Source organism: Diceros bicornis, chromosome 6, assembly GCF_020826845.1.
Source record: "Diceros bicornis minor isolate mBicDic1 chromosome 6, mDicBic1.mat.cur, whole genome shotgun sequence".
NCBI classification, from domain to species: domain Eukaryota; kingdom Metazoa; phylum Chordata; class Mammalia; order Perissodactyla; family Rhinocerotidae; genus Diceros; species Diceros bicornis.
In genome coordinates, this window is record NC_080745.1 from 4286075 (window position 1) to 4305663 (window position 19589).

Consider the following 19589-nt stretch of genomic DNA (forward strand, 5'->3'; position numbering starts at 1 on the left):
CCATAGTCCCCTCACCGCATTTCTCTCCAGCACCACTCGCCTCCGACACTGGACATCTGACTCGAGTCAACTGGTACCAATGCCACTCCACCCTCCAAGGTCTTGTGATTCCAGAACAAGCCCAGTTTCAACTCTCTGAGTGTAAGCTTGGGCTTGCGTCCTGGACTCCCTGAGCCTGTTTCCTCATCTGGAAAGTGTGAGAACTCCAGCTACTTCACAGGTTCTCCTGAGGACTCACTGTTGCATGACTGTCATCGCTGTTCTTGCCCTCACCCCTCCAGGGAGCAGGCAGAAAGCTCCCACATTCCTTTCCTCCCTCTTACCTCATCACCCCCATGTGAGGCCTGCACCACACGATCACCATCCTTCCATTTCCCTGATGGGGAGACAGAGGCCCAAACAGGGGCAGTGAGTTGCTCAGGGGCCACAGAGGAGAGGCCACTTGGCCCTCCCAGCCAGAGACCCTGTTCCAACATCCTCACCTAACCCCCAGCCCCACCACTGACAATAGTCCTGACCCCCGAGCTCTCGAAGCTTGGTCGTGGGCCGAGGCGTGGATGGAGAGGATGTGGTGTCTTGGGAGTCTGGTTGAATGGCTCCTGCCTGCCCCAGTCTCGTGGAGTGTCTGGCCCCCAGGCTGGGACAGAGGCAATGCCAAACCCTTCTCCTCCCCCAAGGAACCACTCAGGATATTCCCCTGCACTGAACTCTTTCTTTATCCACTCAGAAACTGGACCCCCAAGGTGCCACCTCTGATCAACAGGGAAGGGGTGAGAGGACATTTTGCTTCCCTGTTTACATGAAGCTCCTAACTTCCTTTCAGCAGGATCCACTAAGAATCTATCAGTTGCCTAGGCGCTACTCATAAGCCACCTGGGGTATATGTCATTGCCAACCAGGCATTCAGGTGAGACTCCGTTGTTGACTCGAATGACTGTTCTAGGCGTCCAGGGGGGGTCCCAGAACGCACACACATCTGTCTCTGGTCCAGCTGTTCAGATCCAAGGATGAGCATCTTGTTTGTCCACCTGGGCCAGGGGAATTCTCTGCTGTGCCCGTCCCTGGGGTAGGCAGTGTGCTCTCCCCTTGGAGACATGGTGAAGATAGAAGGAGCAGCAGGGGCCTGGCTTCCTGAGGACAGGTTTAGGCTGAGGGATAAACCCACCCAACCACCCAACAGTCTGGGAGAAGCTACATTCAGCAGGACGGAAGTGCATGGAAGCCAGAAATCTGCTGATGGCGCCAGCTCGGCAACTCGCCCTGGAACAGCACAGCCAACACCACTGTGTCCCATGACCAGGGCCTCCTGCCCACAAACGGCACCCCACCTGCCCATGGGCCAAACAGATCCCTAAGCTTGTTAACCTGGACAAGATAGATGGGAACGTTTCAGAGAAAGTTCAAGTGAGAAACTATCAAAACCACAGCTTGCCCAGTCCCCCTCCCCCCGTGGCACTTCCTCTCTTTCCAGACCCCCAGCCTCCACTCTACCTTGGTCATCAGTTCTCTGCTCAAGGACTCGTCTTGGCTATAGTGCTCCTTAAGTTTTTCAGAGCGCTCCCTGAGGAGAGGAGAAAGAGGGAAGGATAAATTTAGGGATAATATGAGGGGTCTGAGTGCAAATCTTTTTCTTTGACAACCTGAGAGATTCAAACTGCCTGGAGGAGTGCTCTCACTGGGCTCCTCTGAGGGCTAAGGTCTTGTGAGACTGGGAGGGGGCTCTCCTGTTGGTCACTGGGGTCTCCATTCCCCCGCTATACAGAGCAGCTCTCTTTTGACCACTTTCAGTTTCAACTGGGCATAGAGTTCTGTTGCTATAAACACTTGAAAATCTCCAATGTGGCTCAACCCAGTACCTGGCATTTAGAGAAACCGAATCCTGAAGCAGAATTGGTGCACTAAGGACACCAGGAGACTTAGAGACACACTGCTGAGGCCCAGGCCCTGTTCCAAGCATTTGCTGCCACCCAGGAGTTCCCAGCTGACTGAGGGGCCAATGGCAGACATACGGGAGATCCCCCATCCACCCTGGTCCTCCTATGGAGAGAGGCCTACCCACCAGGAAACTTCCCCCATGTGTTCTTCAGGTGGCATATGGATGTTTTCTGCAGAACAGAGATGACAGTGCAGGGCGAGGAGAAGTTCTTCAGGATCTTGCACTCCTGGGGAAGGGAAGAGAATGAGCTGTGAGGTGGGGTACTGGAGCCCTGCTTGCTCTAGCTTCAGTCCCCTTCTATTTAAATCTCCTCTCCTGGATGAGACAGATGCTCAGGGAGCCCCAGAAGGGCACATTTAGGACCCAAAGAGTAACACTCACAAGGAGGAGGATTTTAGCTCAACCCAGGGAGGGAGCAAGGTAGGAAGTGAGCATCCCCGCAGTGGGACCTGGAGTCAAGGTCAGCATTCCCCTGGCAAGAAGGGCCTAGGGACTTGCAGGGGCTTAGACCACACACTGCAATCCTGGGATCTGATAAAGGTGGAGGCAGTTCCCAAGGCTCCAGAGAGGGGCTCCACTGGGCCTCCCACAGCACACCTGGGCCACCTGGATCCAGCGCTCCACCACCCTCACCCTGTCCTGGGCCATCATGCTCGGGTCCCCGAGGCAGGTGGTGACGACGAGGCTGGCCACCCTTCTGAAGTGGTCGATGGTGGCCCGGACGGTGTGTGCCAGGTGCTCATTGCTGGGCTTGTTCCTCTTGCCCCAGGTGGAGCCCAGGCACTGAGAGGGCACCACCTTCCGGAAGAGCTCCTGGGGAACAGGGGGAGTGTCACCCAACATTGCCACACCCCAGCTCTGTGTCCACATCCCCAAAAGTCCCACACAGGGGTCACAGTTTAGAGCTGGAGCTCAGGAAGCTCATGATGTGGCCTGAGCCTTGTGAGAGTCCCTGGCTTTTCTTCTCTGTCCACTGAGGGTACCCAGAGGATGACCCAGGACCCAATACTGGCAGGGAAGGGAGAGGGACATTTGCATCCAGCCCGTCCTGGCTAACTCCAAGCTCCAGATGGTGGCTCACCTCGGTTCATCCCAAGGGGGCATCTTCCAACACACTGATCCCCCTCTGGTCACACTCCCCATTCTGATGCACATTCTCCCCTGGCAGCTACAACCACGGGCCTTGTCTGTCTCCCTTGTAGTGGAGTACACATCAGGTGTCTAGTAAAGTCCTGAGGCTGTTGAGCTTCCTGAGCAGACGGTTGGGCCACCAGGGACCTGGCTGCATACAGTGAGTTCCCCTCCACTACTGATGTGCCAGGCCCTGCTCACCGTTCCTTCTCTTCAAGGAGCCGGCATAGCCACTCTGTGCAGCAGGTCCTGTTAGTGTCCACCTCTACGCTCTGCAGGTGGAAAGCAAAGGCTTAGGGGTTCAGAAAGTTGCCCAGGTCGTATGGTTGGTAAGGGGTGGAGCCAGGATTCGGGCCCAGATCATAGGAGACTGGATGAGGTCTGGGGCAACGATGGCAGAGGGAAGGCCTACCCCACCCCACCCTCAGAGCCCAGCTGCTCACTGCATCCATCACGATCAACTGCTCCACCACCAGCTTAGGAGGGAAGGCCGTAGGTTGGGCTTCTTCTCACACATCTTAGCCACAGGTGGAGATGGACTTCCCACTAGAAATGATGGTCCAGGTGACTCCAACTCAGCAGCTCCCACTCCTGCTGGAGCCCATGTTGGCCCTTGCTCCACCTCCAACACTGCTGGTAGAGGGGACACTGGCTCCAGTGCTAGAGGGTGTGGTGTCAACGGAGCTGGAGCCAGCTCTACCTCCACCACTGCCCACAGCTCTGCTTCTGCTGCTGGCTGAAACTCTGGAGCTGACTCTGGAGCGGGATAAAGAGAAAGGTTCACTCACATAGCTGACTTTCCATGTGTCCTTCTAAATACAGGAAAGATCCCACTTCTCTTCCAGGAATAGCCAGCCTGCAGTCCCCTTTAGCCTCTGGCTCTGCCTCAGTGGCCTCCTAAACTCACAACAGACAAGGGAAATAGGGTCAAGGGAGCACAGCTCTGAACCAGACAAGGTTACCTGCATGTACGTCCCCTTTAGCTTGAAAAAGAGACAGCCCCTGACTGGTCCCACCCTAGTTCTGGTCCAACCCCATCATCTCAAGGTCCTGAGTGTGGAGGCCCTCTGCTCCTGCTGTCATCTCAGAGCAGCACTGGATGGTGTGGGTGGCCTCATGTACCTGCTCCTTGTCTAGTGAGTTGGTGGAGTTGAAACCATTGGGCAGCTACTCGACGACCTCCTGAGTGGAGTTCTGCAAAGACTGCCTGGGAGCTGGGCCAGAGGGAATCAGGGGTGGCCTGCACACTGCCACTGAGGCCAACCCCCAAGAGAAAGTCTGCTCCTCAGTTCAGGCACAGAGGGCATCCTGGCAAAGATCTTTGGTCAGGGAGGGAAGGAAATGAAACCTCTAGGGCTCAATAATATACGAGTAGAGGAGCTCACCTTCTCATGCTGTCAGCCATGATCTGGGGTATGAACGTGACAGACCCACCAGGTTTCCGACACCTAACAACAAGCTCCTGCTTAGGAATGGCCTGCCCCACATACCCTGCCTTCCCCACTCCACACAGACACACAAACACACACACACACACTATGAGGGGCCTGGAGTGTGGGGTTGATCAGGTGGGATCACCGTTGTGTCCTGGCCTGCACTAGCCTTTCCTGGGCTCCCCCATGTTACCCTTCACTGCCTCCTGTCAGACATCCAGAGGCGTCAGGGATGAGGGCTGAGCCAACATCGGCAACAATCAAAAAGATTCTCTTTCTGGGTTTTTTTGAGGCCAGATCCTGCAAAAGTTTGGATACAACAACAAAACATTTTTGCTTCTTGGCTGTCTCCATTCAAGTGAGCTGGATGGGGGGCTGTGGGTGCCTGGTTACCAGAGTTCTAAGATCTGTTGAGGCCTAGGACCAAGGAGATGGGGTCATTTTTCAAGATTCCTTTACCTGGGACCCTTACCTCAATCAGATTTCTCCAGAGCTGCCCATTGAGCCCGGGCTGCTCACCCTCCTCTCTCATGTCACTTCCTGAACTGTACACAAGGAGCCTACACAGCCCTAGCCACAGTTCCCTGGAAACCTAACTCAGGTCCTAGCTTTGAGGAGACAGAGATGAATGCAGACCTCCTCTTTCTTACCAGTTCTGCATCCTGGGAAAGTCCCTGTGCCTCTCAGGTCCTCCCTAGTCTCCAAACCTGCACCATGGGGATCAGGCTAGAATCTACTTCCTAGGGACCTCACCCGGTGTATATGAGATAATATCTATTACCCCTGTGGGCTGGTGTCACATGTACCTAAGGCACAAACTTAGAGATGGAAGAATAACAAGAAGGGGTGACATGTAGCACAGAACACCACTCAAAACAGGCCTGGATTCTAGCAATGTGATATTGGAACAGTCACTTCCCAACTTGGCCTCATTTTCAGGTCAGCATCATGAGGGTGTTGAAACTAACGGAAATTTAGATACTGCCTTCTGTGGCATAAAACCATTCAACTGTTTCCTGTTTTATGGAGAATGAGACCCAAGGGCCTCATCTTGGCCTATGAGGTGGGAAGTCTCCACAATGGTACCCAGTAAACCCCACTCATGGCATAGCCATCCCCGTGGAACCACTAAGTGGTTAGTAACTGGCTTATGAACATAATAAGAGCCAATGTGATGGGATGTCTTGTCTAAATTTTAACTACACAAGTCTCTCACTTCCTCTTACTCCCTCTCTCATGTTCCATCTCTCTCTCTCACTCTGTCGAATCCCTGTAACTGAGGAATCAAATACCAGTGTTTTGGGACTGCCCAATGTGGAGGCCTATAGAGGAGAGAAGCACGGGAGTGCTCAGGCCAACAGACAGAAAGGAACTCAGGCTCTCAGTCCAAACTGAATCCTGAAGGCTGAGAGTGGCCTTGGGGGCTTGTCCTCCCCCAGTTGAGCCTCAGTTGAGGCCACAGCCCCAACCTGTTCAACTCAGTGAGGCAGAGGCACCCAGCTAAAACGTGCCTCATTGCTGATACACACAAATTGTGAGATAGTCAACATTTGTAGTTTTGAAAAGCAAGGTTAGGGGCAATGAAGTCAGAGAGGGAAAGGTAACTGACACAGCCTACCAGGCCCTGGCCCTACCTTCCACCTCAGCTCCTGTTCTCTCCTCCCAGCCTCCTTCCAGCTGCACTGGCCATATTTCTGACCTCCTCTGGCCAAACTCACTTCTGCCTGTGAGACTCAGGACCGGTGGTGCCATCTCCCTGACACACTGCTCCCAGACCCCTGAAGGGCTGGCTCCCTCTTGTCATTCTGGTCCCATCAAATATCACCCTATTGAGGCCTTTCAGACCCTCCTACCAAGTGACGCCCAACCCTCCCTCACAGCCCCCTGCTGTGTTTCTCTACAGCACTTGCTGAGAGGAACTTACCCACGGCTCTCAGAATCAGTGACAAAGATGGAGAACTCAAAAGTTTTGCAGGTACCAATGCCTGTGTTTCTCATCCCCTAAGCCATCAGATGTCTCCTTTGGATCCCACTGCTGCCACCAAACTGGTACAAAACAAAATAAAACTGAGTAAATTTTAAACATCTTATCGGCTTTATTCAACAGTTCATGAATCAGGCAGCATCCAGTCTAGCAGAGAGAAAGGAGCTCCAAGGAGCTGTACAAAATGAAAGACTTTTATAGGCAGAAGGGAGCAGGAACAAGGAAATTACACTACACCAAAAAGAGGGTTGGTTACTGCAAGGTTACCTTCCTTTAGGGGATGGCAGGTCTCTATTAGGAAGGTGACCTACCTGCTGCTCATCAGGCGATTCCCAATTGACTGGTTTATGATTCTATTCCTGGGAGGGCAAAAAGTCTAATTAAATCTCGGCTTGTTGATGTGAGACTTAGGCTAAGTGGCTCTATTAGGGCCTGGTGTCTTGTTTTATTATTTTATTTATTTTTTATTTTGTGAGGGAGATCAGCCCTGAGCTAACATCCATGCTGATCCTCCTCTTCCTTTTTCCTGAGGCAGACCAGCTCTGAGCTAACATCTATTGCCAATCCTCCTCCTTTTTTCCTTCCCCAAAGCCCAGGTAGATAGTTGTATGTCATAGTTACACATCCTTCTAGTTTCTGTATGTGGGATGTAGTCTCAGCATGGCTGGGGAAGAGGTGCGTCGGTCACGCCCGGGATCCGAACCCAGGCCGCCAGTAGTGGAGCGTGCGCACTTAACAGCTGGGCCTGCCCTGGTGTCTTGTTTTAAACACATTACTTCTGCTGGTCCCTGATTTCCCCAGTTACACCCCAGCTGTCCCTTCATTGACCATTGTTAATCACACACCCACTGCACCTGCCTCCAGTCCTTCCCCCTCAACACCGTAATCTCACACACAGCTCCTCCCGACACTATCATGACGTCTCCCACCACACGTCCCCTATACTTTCCACACTGCCAGCAAGATGCTTCACAAACACCACAACCATTTATGTCCAATGGGCTTAGAGGTCTAACCGTGCACTGGGAATCAGGAGTCACAGGGTCTGTCACTTGGCCTCCAATCACCTACTGTACCCCAGCTGAAGGGCTTACCCTGCAGAGAGACTCAGTTGTAGCCAACTCCATCGAACAACATCTTTGCCCCAGGCTTCCTTCAAAATGCTCCACCCACTTTCTGCCCCAACTGCTCCTTGAGGGGTCATTTTGGGGTAGCCTTCGAGGCCACCTTGGTGATTTTGTGCCCAGGCACAAACAGCTCTTGGCCGACAAACACTTTAACCATACCCCCTGAAATCATATAGCACAGGTAACCAGTGAATGGGTGCAAATTATTTTACCTCAAGACACCTAAGGAATATTTCACACCAGGAGCATCCACTTTTGGGTTTCACTGTGGGCTGATATCACAAGGCTCTCACCCAGTGAGCGTCTCTCTTCCCCAGCTCTCTGAGCAGCTTTCTCCAGGCTATATTGTGCAACGCACTATTGTTTCTCTCTCAGCCTGCTTCCCTCAGGTCGCAGGTCCCCTGAGTTTCCTGCCCTGACTAGCTACCACCAACCCATAGAAACAATGTCAGTCCTATAGCACTGGGTGTTCAGTTATACTAGGATTGACTGACTGGACTGGGCACAGGTGCGGTGGCCCTACCCACACAAAATCAGGAAACTGAGGCAACTAAGAAGTATCAACAACCTTAACAGAACATGGACAACAACTCCATAGGAACATATCCTAACCCCTGAACAACACTCTCATGAGTCTCTCGCCTAAATGGTTTTAGAAAATGGTCTGGCCCTAGACTGTCTATACCGGCCAAGGAAGGAGGGGTTGGTGCCTTTCCTAGAACCACACTTGCTGAGTGTACATCAACAGAGAAGTTCAAACCTACCTTCACCAAATGGCCCAAGAGGTTAAAATATTGCATAATATTACCCAAATCTTTGAATAGATACCAAAGGCCCCCGAGGTCACTGACCTATTTTCATGGCTGGTCTCTCCAAGTTGGGGACAATGGAAATGGACTGGATTTTAGACTGTTGCTTGTATAGTCATAGGATTTGTTACTATAGCCCTCGTCGGGTGTTTACTCTCTTGGCTACAACTTGCCCTACCCCTAATAACTCCATTAATTACACTTATTAAATATACTAAGCAACTTAAAATTAACCAATACCCTGATTAACTTAAAAAATTCAAAAATTTTATGTGGAAAATCTGCTTAACATAGAATACACCGTTTTAAGTATTTCAAAGTATACATTTCTGTGGCTTTTAGCACAATGATTATGTCGTGTGGCTATCACCACTATCTAATTCCAGAACATTTTGAACACCCCCAAACAAACCCATACTCATTCACAATCTATTTTCTGCTAACCCAAACCCATGGAAACAACTCATCTGTTTTCTCCCCCTATGGATTTTCCTATTCTGGACATTTCATTCAAATGGCATCCTGTTATCTATTGCCTTTGTGGATGGCTTCAGTGAGCACACATGTTTCAAGATTCACCCATGGCCGAGCATGTAGCAGTACTTAATTCTTTTTTATGGCTTATAATATCCTATATTATGAATAGGCCACATTTGGTTTATGCAGTGATAACTGGATAGAAATTTGGGTTTGTTTCACTTTTGGACCATTGTGAACACTGTTGCTTTGAATGTCTATGGGCAAGTTTGCTCTTTTGGACATATCTACCATGGGCCTCTCCAGGTCAATGGTAATTCTAAGTTTAAGATTTTAGAAAATGCCAAGCTGTTTTCTGCAGTGGCTGCATCATTTTACTTTCCCACCAGTAATGTATGTGGGTTTCCCTTTCTACACATCTTTACCAACACTTGTTATTTTCCATTATGTTGAATATAGCCTTCATTTTGAGTGTGAAATAGTATCACATTGTGCTTTGAATTTGTATTTTCCTAATAATTAATGATACTGAGCAACTATCTTGTGCTTATTGGCCATCTATGTATTTCCTGGAGACATGTCTATTCCAGTTGCTTACCCCGTTTCATTGACTTGTCTTTTATAATTGAGTTCTAAGAGATCTTTATATATACCCAATATAAGAGCCCTCTCACGTATATAAGTTGCAAATAGTAGGAGACTTCAAAGACCACTTTTAACGGATAGAATATCCATACAGAAAATCAGGAAATAGCAGACATGAAAACATTAACTACTAAATGGACCTATCAGACACACACAGAATATTTTACTGGACAGCAACAAAATGTACACTCTTCTCAAGGGCACACAGACTATTTTCCAGAACAGATCACATGTTAGGTCACAAAACAAGTCTTAACAAGATTAAAGAAGACTGAAATAATACCAAGTAACTTTTCTAAACACAATGGCATGAAACTAGAAGTCAATAACAGAAGGAAAACTGGAACATTCATAATATGTGGAAGTTCAACAAAAACTCTTAAACTTAAAAGTAGATCAGGGTGCAGACAGGTGCTGTAGCGGTTAAGTGCATGTGTTCCGCTGCTGGCGGCCTGGGTTCGGATCCTGGGCACGCACCAACCCATGCTTGTCAGGCCATGCTGTAGTGGCATCCCATATAAAGTGGAGGAATATGGGCAAGGATGATAGCTCAGGGCCGGTCTTCCTGAGCAAAAAGAGGAGGATTGGCATGGATGTTAGCTCAGGGCTGATCTTCTTCACACACAAAAAATGTAGATGAAAGAAGAAATCAAAAGGGAAATTAGAAAACAGCTCAAAACATACAAAAAGAAACAATAGGGACCGGCCGGGTGGCACAAGCGGTTAAGTGCGTGCGCTCCACTGCGGCGGCCCGTAGTTCGCCGGCTGAGTTCCCGGGTGCACACCAACGCACCGCTTGGCAAGCTATGCTGTGGCAGCATCCCATATAAAGTGCAGGAAGATGGGCACGGATGTTAGCCCAGGGCCAGTCTTCCTCAGCAAAAAATAAAATAAAATAAAATAAAAGAGGATTGGCAGATGTTAGCACAGGGCCAATCTTCATCACACACACACAAAAAGAAACAATATGGGCCGGCCCTGTGGCTTAGCGGTTAAGTGCGTGCTCTCTGATGCTGGTGGCCCGGGTTCGGATCCCGGGCACACACCGACGCACCGCTTCTCTGGCCATGCTGAGGCCGCGTCCCACATACGGCAACTAGAAAGCTGTGCAACTATGGCATACAACTATCTACTGGGGCTTTGTGGCGAAAATAAATAAATAAATCTTTAAAAAAAAAAAGAAACAGTAAACACACCAAAACTTATAGGCTGCAGCAAAAATAGTACTAAGAGGAAAATTTATAGTGATAAACTTGTACATTACAAGAGAAGAAAGATGTCAAAGAAACAACCTGACTTACAACACACAGCATTAAAAAAAGAAAAAATGAAACCCAAAGTTAGCAGAAGGATGGAAGTCACCAAGAGGAGAGTGGAAAAAAAATGAAAGACAGTATGGACGATTAATAAAAGTAAAAGTTGAGTTTTGGAAAAAATAAAATTGAGAAACCCTTAGATAAAATATCTAGGAAAACAAAGAAAGATGACTCAAACTAAATCAGAAATGAAAGAGGAGGCATTGCAACGGATGCTTCAGAAAGAAAGAGATCAGAAGAGACTATTCTGAACTAGTGTACACTCATCAATTGCATAACCTAGACAAAATAGATAAATTCCTAGAAACAACCTACAAAAGCTGAATCATGAAGAAATAGAAATCTTGAACAGACCAGTAACAAATAAGCAGATTGAATCAGTAATCAAACACCTCCCAATGAGAAGGGACTTCTCCACTCTGCCTGACCTTAGCCAGCCTGCCCCAGTGCCAGGCTGACTCCTGTGGACCTAGCTGGCTCCCTGCAGGCTTCTGCAAATCCAGGCCCCTGGCTCACCCTGGAGCATGCCAGCTCTGGTGGCCCCAAGCAGCATCCTTGACACCAGGCTCCCACCGGGCTCCTGGGAACCCAGGGCCCCATCTCAGCCTAGGAGCTGCCATCTTAAACAGCCCAAGGTGGCTCTTGTGACCACAAGTGGTGTCCTTGGCACCAGGCTCCTGGTGGGCTTTGGTGAATCCAGACCCTGGCTCACCCAAGGTCCTGCGTATGCCAGGCAGCCACAGGCAGCACCCACAGCCACAGGCAGCTTCTGTTACAGGGCAAACCCAAGACCCCAGTGGGCTCCCACAAACCCAAGACCCCAGGTCACTCCAGCACTTGCTGGTTCCAGCAACCCAGGTAGATTCCATGACACCAGGCTCCCAGGGGGCTGCTGGGAACTCAGGCCCATGGATCACCACACCACCTGCCAGTTCCAGCAGCTGTAGACAGCTCTTACGGAACGAGGCTCCTTGCAGGCTCCCACAAAACCAGGCCCCCAGTTTACCCAGGTGCTTGCTGACTCAGGCGGCCCCAGGCAGCTCCCATGGCACCAGGCACCGGCAGGTTCCCATGAACCCAGGCTTCCATCTTGATCCAGTGCCTGCTGGCTTCTGCAGCCTCAGGCAGCTCCTGTGGCCCCAGGATCCCAGCAGGCTCCCAGGAATCCAGACTTCTGGCCTACCACAGCACAAGCTGTCTCTCGTGGTGCCAGGCTCCTGGCAGTCTCCCATGAACCAAGGCTCTCAGCTCATCCCAGCACTGGCGAACTCTCATGGCCCTGGATGACTCCTGTGGCTGCAGGCTCTCAAAGAGGACCTGCCAAAACAGGCTCCAGTGGGGCTACTCATGATCTCAGGGTCCCAGCTGTGCCCAGGGCCAGACACAATACCATAGACCCAAGCTTTCCACTCACCCCAGTACCAGGCTGTCCAAGGACTCCAGCAGCAAGCTTGCCCCTGGACACCACCAGATGGCCTACCCAGGACCCTTAGATGGGATGACTGTGAAGGCTTTGGTTTGCTAAAGCCAGTCTGTAAAGGGTGGAAGAGGTGCCTACTTCCTCAAATTTGCAGACATCAATGGAAGGCCACAAGGATCATGAATAATCAAAGACTCATGACACCACCAAAGAAAAAGAATAAAACTCCAATGACCGACCAAGCAATGGAGATATAGGAACTATGACACAAAGGCTTCAGAACAACCCTCTTTGAGAAATTCATAAAACTCTAAGAAAACATAGATAGACTACTAAATGAAATAAGGAAACAGTGCATGAACAAGTGAGAAGTTCATTATAGAAACAGAAATCATTAAGGAAAAACAAACAGAAATCCTAGAATTGAAGAACACAACGACTGAACTGAAGAATTTAATAGAGAGGTTCTAAATCAGATTCAACCATGTACAAGAAATAATTAGTGAACTAGAAGATGTGTCGTTTGAAATCATCCAGTCAAAGAAACAAAAAGAAAAACGGTACTGCATAGGAATGGGGAAAGGCAGTGTGAATTATGGGATACCATGAAAAGAAATAGATAAGCATTATTAAAGTACCAGAGAAGACAGGGATAAAGGAAAAGAGTGTTTACTTAAAAAAAAAATAGCAGCTTGTATCACTATGAGTTTCCCTCTCAGGACTGCTTTTGCTGCATCCCATATGGTTTGATATGGCATGTTATCATTTTCGTTTGTTTCCAGATAGTTTTTGATTTCTCCTTTAATTTCATCAATGATCCATTGGTTGTTCAGTAGCATGTTGTTTAATCTCCACATTTTTGTCACTTTCCCAGTTTTTTTTTCATGGTTCATTTCCAGTTTCATAGCCTTATGGTCTGAAAAGATGCTTGTTATGATTTCAATCTTCTTAAATTTATTGAGGCTTGCTTTGTTTCCCAACATATGGTCTACCCTAGAGAATGTTCCATGCGCGCTTGAGAAGAATGTGTAGTCAGCTGTTTTTGGATGGAGTGCTCTGTATGTGTCTACTAGGTCCATCTCCTCCAGTTTTTCATTTAAGTCTAATATTTCTTTATTAACTTTTTGTCTGGATGATCTATCCATTGCTGTAAGTGGGGTGTTAAGATCCCCTACTATTATTGTGTTGTTGTTGATTTCTCCTTTTAGGTTTGTTAATAGTTGCTTTATGTACATTGGTGCTCCTAAGTTGGGTGCATATATATTTATAAGTGATATGTCTTCTTGATGGAGTGTCCCTTTTATCATTATATATTTCCCTTCTTTGTCTTTCTTAACCTGTTTTATCTTGAAGTCTACTTTGTCTGATATGAGTATGGCAACACCTGCTTTCTTTTGTTTGCCATTAGCTTGGAGTATTGTCTTCCATCCTTTCACTCTGACCCTGTGCTTGTCTTTAGTGCTAAGATGTGTTTCCTGAAGGCAGCATATTGTTGGGTCTTGCTTTTTAATCCATCCTGCCACTCTGTATCTTTTGATTGGAGAGTTCAATCCATTTACATTTAGGGTAATTATTGATATATGAGGGCTTAATGTTGCTGTTTTGTCACTTATTTTCTGGTTCTTTTGCATTTCCTTTGTTTCTTGTCCCATTTGTTTTGGACTGCCAATTCAGTTTGGTTGTTCTGTCTTATGATTCTTCTAGTTTTCTCTTTGTTTATCATATGTGGTTTTGCTTTGATTATTTGTTTAGTGTTTACCTTGAGGTTTGGGCAAAAAATCTTGTGTATGAGATAGTCCATTATCTGATAGCCTCCTATTTCCTTATACTAAGTCAATTCAGTCACTTTCCTCTTCCCCTTAAGTGATACAATAAGTTAGGAAACAGATCTGTTGACAAACACAAAAAAGCTAGATCTAGCCTCAGCCTGAGGGACAACAACATAAGAAACTAGTGGAGAGGAAACATTCTTCTCAAACCACAATGAAACAGTCACCACAATGGATTGTGTGCTAAGCCACAGTGAAATCTCTAAAGAGTCCAAAAAGCAGAAATCTATAAGTAACCATATTACGGGACCTTAAAGCAATAAAAATAAAAAATAATCACAAAATATTGGCTCCCCTCCCCCAACTTATCCACTTGAAAATCTGTCCACACCATTCTAAATCTCTCAGGTTACAGAGGGGATCCAGACAGACAGGACAAACTCTTTAGAAATGAGCAGCACTGAGAGCAGCATGAGCCAAATCCATGGTGTGCAGACTAAGGGACAGAAGAGACACAGCCTACACTGCAGGTATCAAGGAATATCAACTCTACATGAAGAAGCTGAGCACTTTCCTCCAGGAGCCAGAATAACACCACAATAAAACCAACAACAGCAGAATGAAGTGAGGATTCACGAGGCAGGAAAAACAATGCAGACCTAAGCAATGGAGTTAAGGGCTGGCTCTCTGGAAAGACTTGTACCAGTGAGAAACCTTGCGCAGTCTGACCAAAAGGAACAGACAAAGGCACCAAACTGTACCATCAGGTACAAGAAACTACCGAAACTGCTTTAACGTGATAGGAGAACATAGTGGATAACTCTGACCAAGACATCAGCGGTCCTCAACTGGAGCTGTCCTTCCACCAGAATGCATCTGGAAACACGCAGGATGGGTTTTGTTTCTTGTTTTGTGTTGTCCTAATGGTTGTTGCCCTGGGGGTCCCGGAGATCCTGAACAGCCAGTCACATAGAGCCGTTTCCCTCCTGAAGTTTTACTGACATCTGGGAAGACCAGCACTGATCCAGATTAAATGAACTATGTGGTAGGGAAATGTTTTCCATGGATGTATAACAGGCAAAAGATGGTACCCTCAATACATAAGGAATATTGAGAAACCAATGTTTACAACTACTAAACTGTAAGAGAGCGGGAAAATCAGAAACATAGCCAATAAACACACCAAAAATATATCCAATCTATTCGTACAGGTGGAGAAATATGCATGTAAAGCACAGGGAAGAGTTGAGGAGATTACACAACAAATTTTACTACCAACAAGGAATAAAAGTTGGGAGGTAGGTGAGAAATAGGAGTTTTTACCACTTCTTAGCTTATATATTTCTGTAGTGCTTTAATATTTACAAAAGAGAATGTACTCTACTCAAAAAGATGTTTAAAATTTTAAAGAAATTATTAAAATGTTCAAAATGACTTCAGTTCATGGATATTCATTAAAACACAAATGGAAAGAACCTCCCCATGACTTTAAGAGTCTCCTATAAATTTTCTAATAGTTACTATGTCGATTTTATTTCACATTTAGATCCTAACTCATTGGAATTTACATTTGTGTGAGGGATGCAACAGAAGCTGATTTTCTCCTGTTCAAGTGGATAAACAAGGATCCAGGCACCGTTCATTGTGTAGGTCTGGCTTTCCCAGCAGACCTGCAATGCCTCCTTTCCCAGCGGCTAAACCTTGACAACTACGGCTGCCTCTCGAGCACCCTAGAACTGGCGGGGCGAGCTCTGCAGCCTGGGCTCCCTGTCTGCAAGGGGCAGCTACCAGCAGAGCCTTCTCCCAAGACAGCAGCAGGCATGCTGCACAAAGAAGTGGTCAGTGGCAGTCTGCTGCATAGCAGGAAACCCCTCATGATGAGCAGGCAGTGGGGGAGCCCCGAGCACGGGCACTGACCTCGGCGGGGGGCACCAGGCTGCTAAAGCAGGGAGCCCCCTCCCTTCAGCTCGTCCAGCTCCTCCTGCAGCGTGTGCACCTGGCTGTCGGCAGCTGCCCCTCTTCAGCTCGCCATTCTTCTCCACCTGCTCCCACAGGTGGCACCCGTGCTCCTGTTCCCCTGGGAGCAGAAGCAGTAGGAGTGCAGCGAGTTGAGGAGTTCTTGGGCTCCCAGTGCTGACAGGATGACCTTTCTGAGAGACGTGGGGCCGGTGTTGCTGTGCTTGCTCTGCACAGCTTCTGTGTCTGGCTTTAAGGTGACATCTGTTGGAGGGTGGAGGGGCTCTGGGAGGCTTTCTGAGGCATCATTGTGAATGATGAACTTGAGGGTTCTGGGCCAAGCCCTAGTCAGGCACAAGGCTGGTCCCTCTGCAGCTGGGCTCCACATCTCTCTTCAAGCTCTTTCGGTCAACAGCCTCGTGGGGGACAGATGACCTTTCTCGAGTGTGCTCTGAGAAGAAAGTGTAAGAAAGTTGCCAGCCAATAAATCTGCACACCCCAGATCCTGAGGGATAAAGTCATCCACGGAAATGCCACTCTTACCTAAGAGACCCTGGCAGGGAGGAGGGGGGTCTCATTGTCAGCATCCATAGCAGACATGTTTGCATCTCCCTGGCTGCCTGATGCTGTGGAGGCCACACTGTATCCTGGAGTTCCTTCCAGAGACTCTGCACCTGCTCCTGACTGGCGGCTTCCTGGGTAGCCCTGGGTGCAGGTTCACCCTGCACAGTGGCTCGCTTCAACTTGCGGGAGCCCTGCTAGGCCCTCAGGTTTTCCCTCAAGGACAATGATGAACCTGCAGCTCCTTTCCCATCTGCTTCACTCGCATGTTCCTTAGGTCCCCGGTGGCCTTCCTGGTGTCCTTTCTCCTGGGGCAGCCACGGACTTCAGCCCCCCCTTCTCAATCAGGTGGAAGATGGAGGGCACGGCCATGGCTTGAGCATGTAATACTGACCATCCAGCCTTTCCAAGAGCTTTTTTTGGTGAAACGTTCACTACAGACGAAAGAATGTTTAGTGGGGTCCAGTCATCCCTGTGAACAGCTTTTAACCACTGAACCAGACATTGAGCACTTTATGTGGAGCCTGCAAGGATAAATGAAAAAGTAACTAGAAAGAAAGGATTAAATGTCTACCCCTAAAATAATCAAGTATAGAAACAAAACAAGTGTTTTGGGGAACACCGACACCTGTAGCCAATTTACCCATTTAAACCTTTAGTAAAGATTTAAGAAGCACCTTCTGCTTGCAAGTTATTACTGGACTAGAAAGATGAAAGACCCACTGTCTACCTTAAGAAACTGACCATCTAAGGCAGAGGAGGAAGAAAGGTGAATACCTCCTCCCAGGCTGTGGTAAGTGCCCTGTAGGGACACAGACACTCGGGCAGATAGCACAGGATGGCATCAAGACAACAGGAAAGGCTTCAGGAAGCCTCAGAAATAGTTTCTAGAAGCTCATGGCTACCCAACCCTCCTGCTGTCCATGGGACGCAGTGCTAAAATGGCGAGGGTTGGTCCCCCTATTTCAAAACCAGGCCAGGTGTTGGACAGCAGAGCCTCCCAGGCACTCAGCGGGGCGTCTGGCCCCAGCTCTGCTCAAGTAGCTGAGGTATGCAGGACTGCCGCCAGGAGAAGGTCAGCCCCAAGGGTTGTGGTTGCGTGTTCCTCCTGTCCTCCCCTTACCAGGAGGAAAGCTGTTCTCTGTACAAAGCAACAAGCCCCTGCAAGGTACTGACAAAGACACTTCATCATCTCTTCTCCTCATTAAGGTAAATTCTCTATTTAGACCAAACTCTGCACATGGGGGTTTGGGGGGTCTCTCTCAAGGGCTTTCTGCTCCACCTGAGGTCATCTAGCCCCCCTGAGTCCGCTGTGGACCAGACCAGGTGGATACTAGGTCCTCAGGGAGTTCCAAGCAACATGACCTTCTAACCTTTCTCAATGCTTTGTGACTAGTTACCAAAGGACCACCACCTCCTTTGCCCCCAGACCACGTTAAACAATGACACATGCCAAGAGCAACCTTCACTGCAGTGCTTTGCCTCATTCTCAAAAAGAGTAACAAAACTTATGGGACACAGGCTCTGAAGGAACTGTCAAGAAAGCAGGGTGGCTGACCTCTGAAACAAGCTCACATTACTAGTTCTTTGGATAGATTGTAACAACTTCCGACTTAGAACAAACCACTGTAAACCTTCAATAATTCTACAGACAAGTGGCATTCAGCTCTTTCAAAATACAACAAGAACCTGCAATGCAAAACAAAAGGATCTGCCAGGAGATTTTCAAAGTAAAATGTGTTCAGTGCACTGTTTTGGGACCTCCAGTGCGGAGTGCGCAGGAAAGGACTCACTGAACTGGCTGAATTCCAGAAGCCCTCATGAAGGGAGCCAAGCCAGGGGACAGGCAAACTCCTCACCATGCTGTCGGAGCCCAAGGAAGAAGTGAAGAGAGAGCCCCTTCTCCGAGTCCCCAGGGTAAACGCCCGGGTGAGGAGTGGGCCACGCCCTCCACCACCCAGGATGCTGTCAAATGCAGAGTCCACTGTCAGATGCCTCTCCAGGACTCACCTCCAGTGCAGAGCCACCTTTCCCTGCACTGCCAGGACCCGTCTAGTAAGAGCATCTGGGAGGTGCGTCCATCCCGGAGGTACAAGCGGCTTTTGCTCAGCCACATTCCTGATCACAGAGATCAAGGCAGGCTCACTGCCATCAAAAGAGCAGAAAAGTCACAGCAAATGCCAGAAGATAGTGACCTAAGGAAGAGCGTTTCCAGAATACCCTGTTTCCCGACATTGTAGGCCTCAGCCCAAATCAATGGAGAGCACGGTGGTCATGGGGTGGGACTGAGAGGGTGGTGGAGGCCATAAGGTGGGTGCTGGTGGCCATGGGGAGGCCGTAGTGGCCCGAGGCACCCAGAGCAGAGATGGTGGCACAGACCAAGGCCACACAGTGCCCGGTGCTGACTCACCTGCTGGACCGGCCCGGAGGGCCTGAGCACAGAGTGCCGCCTGCCTCAGGCTGAACCTCGAAGCAGGCTGACCAGGCGGCAGGGTGGCATTGTTTTTAATTCCTTTTTCTTTTCCTGGCAGCTGCAACGTAAATTTACTGAAATCTCAGTTTGGGAACGGTACAGTAGACTAGTAGGCAATGTTTCAATGGTTTGTGGCATCTGGCCACTTAAACGTGAGGTGGCTGACTTCCAAAGGAGCATGTTCAGCAGATGTATTTCTGGTGACTTTTGTTTAAAAAAGATAAAGAATCAGACAGTGATGCACTGTTTGCTGGGGGCACACGGTGGGGGAAGGAATAGAATTATTTACTTCTCCATCTGTTCTCAGGTTATTACCGCTTACATACCTACGACCATTCCCAGGAGAGACTTGGTTAAGGTAGAAAACACAGTTTAATATCAGTCATATTACCTTAGATATGAAAGTCATCATGGTAAAGTCAGGAAAAGACATGCGATGAGTGGTAATGAGACACGGAAGGCTATTTCAAAGTAGAAAAGGTGTTTGTGTTTGAAAGCCTCTGTTGATGCTGATAAGAACATGTACAGTATTTGTAGGATGGGGTGGGGAGT

At 48.6% G+C, this 19589-nt stretch overlaps 1 long non-coding RNA gene across 1 annotated transcript in view; it reads right to left on the bottom strand.

Annotated features, from left to right (window-relative positions):
- Nucleotides 1–3315: 3315 nt before the first annotated feature.
- LOC131406910 (uncharacterized) overlaps nt 3316–19589 on the bottom strand; it is a 140918-nt gene continuing 124644 nt past the window's right edge. The window contains exons 2-4 of the long non-coding RNA XR_009220395.1: nt 6425–6546; nt 3511–3823; nt 3316–3339 (exon numbers count right to left, since the gene is read on the bottom strand). This is a non-coding gene — a long non-coding RNA (uncharacterized LOC131406910). The remainder of the gene's footprint in view (nt 3340–3510; nt 3824–6424; nt 6547–19589) is intronic.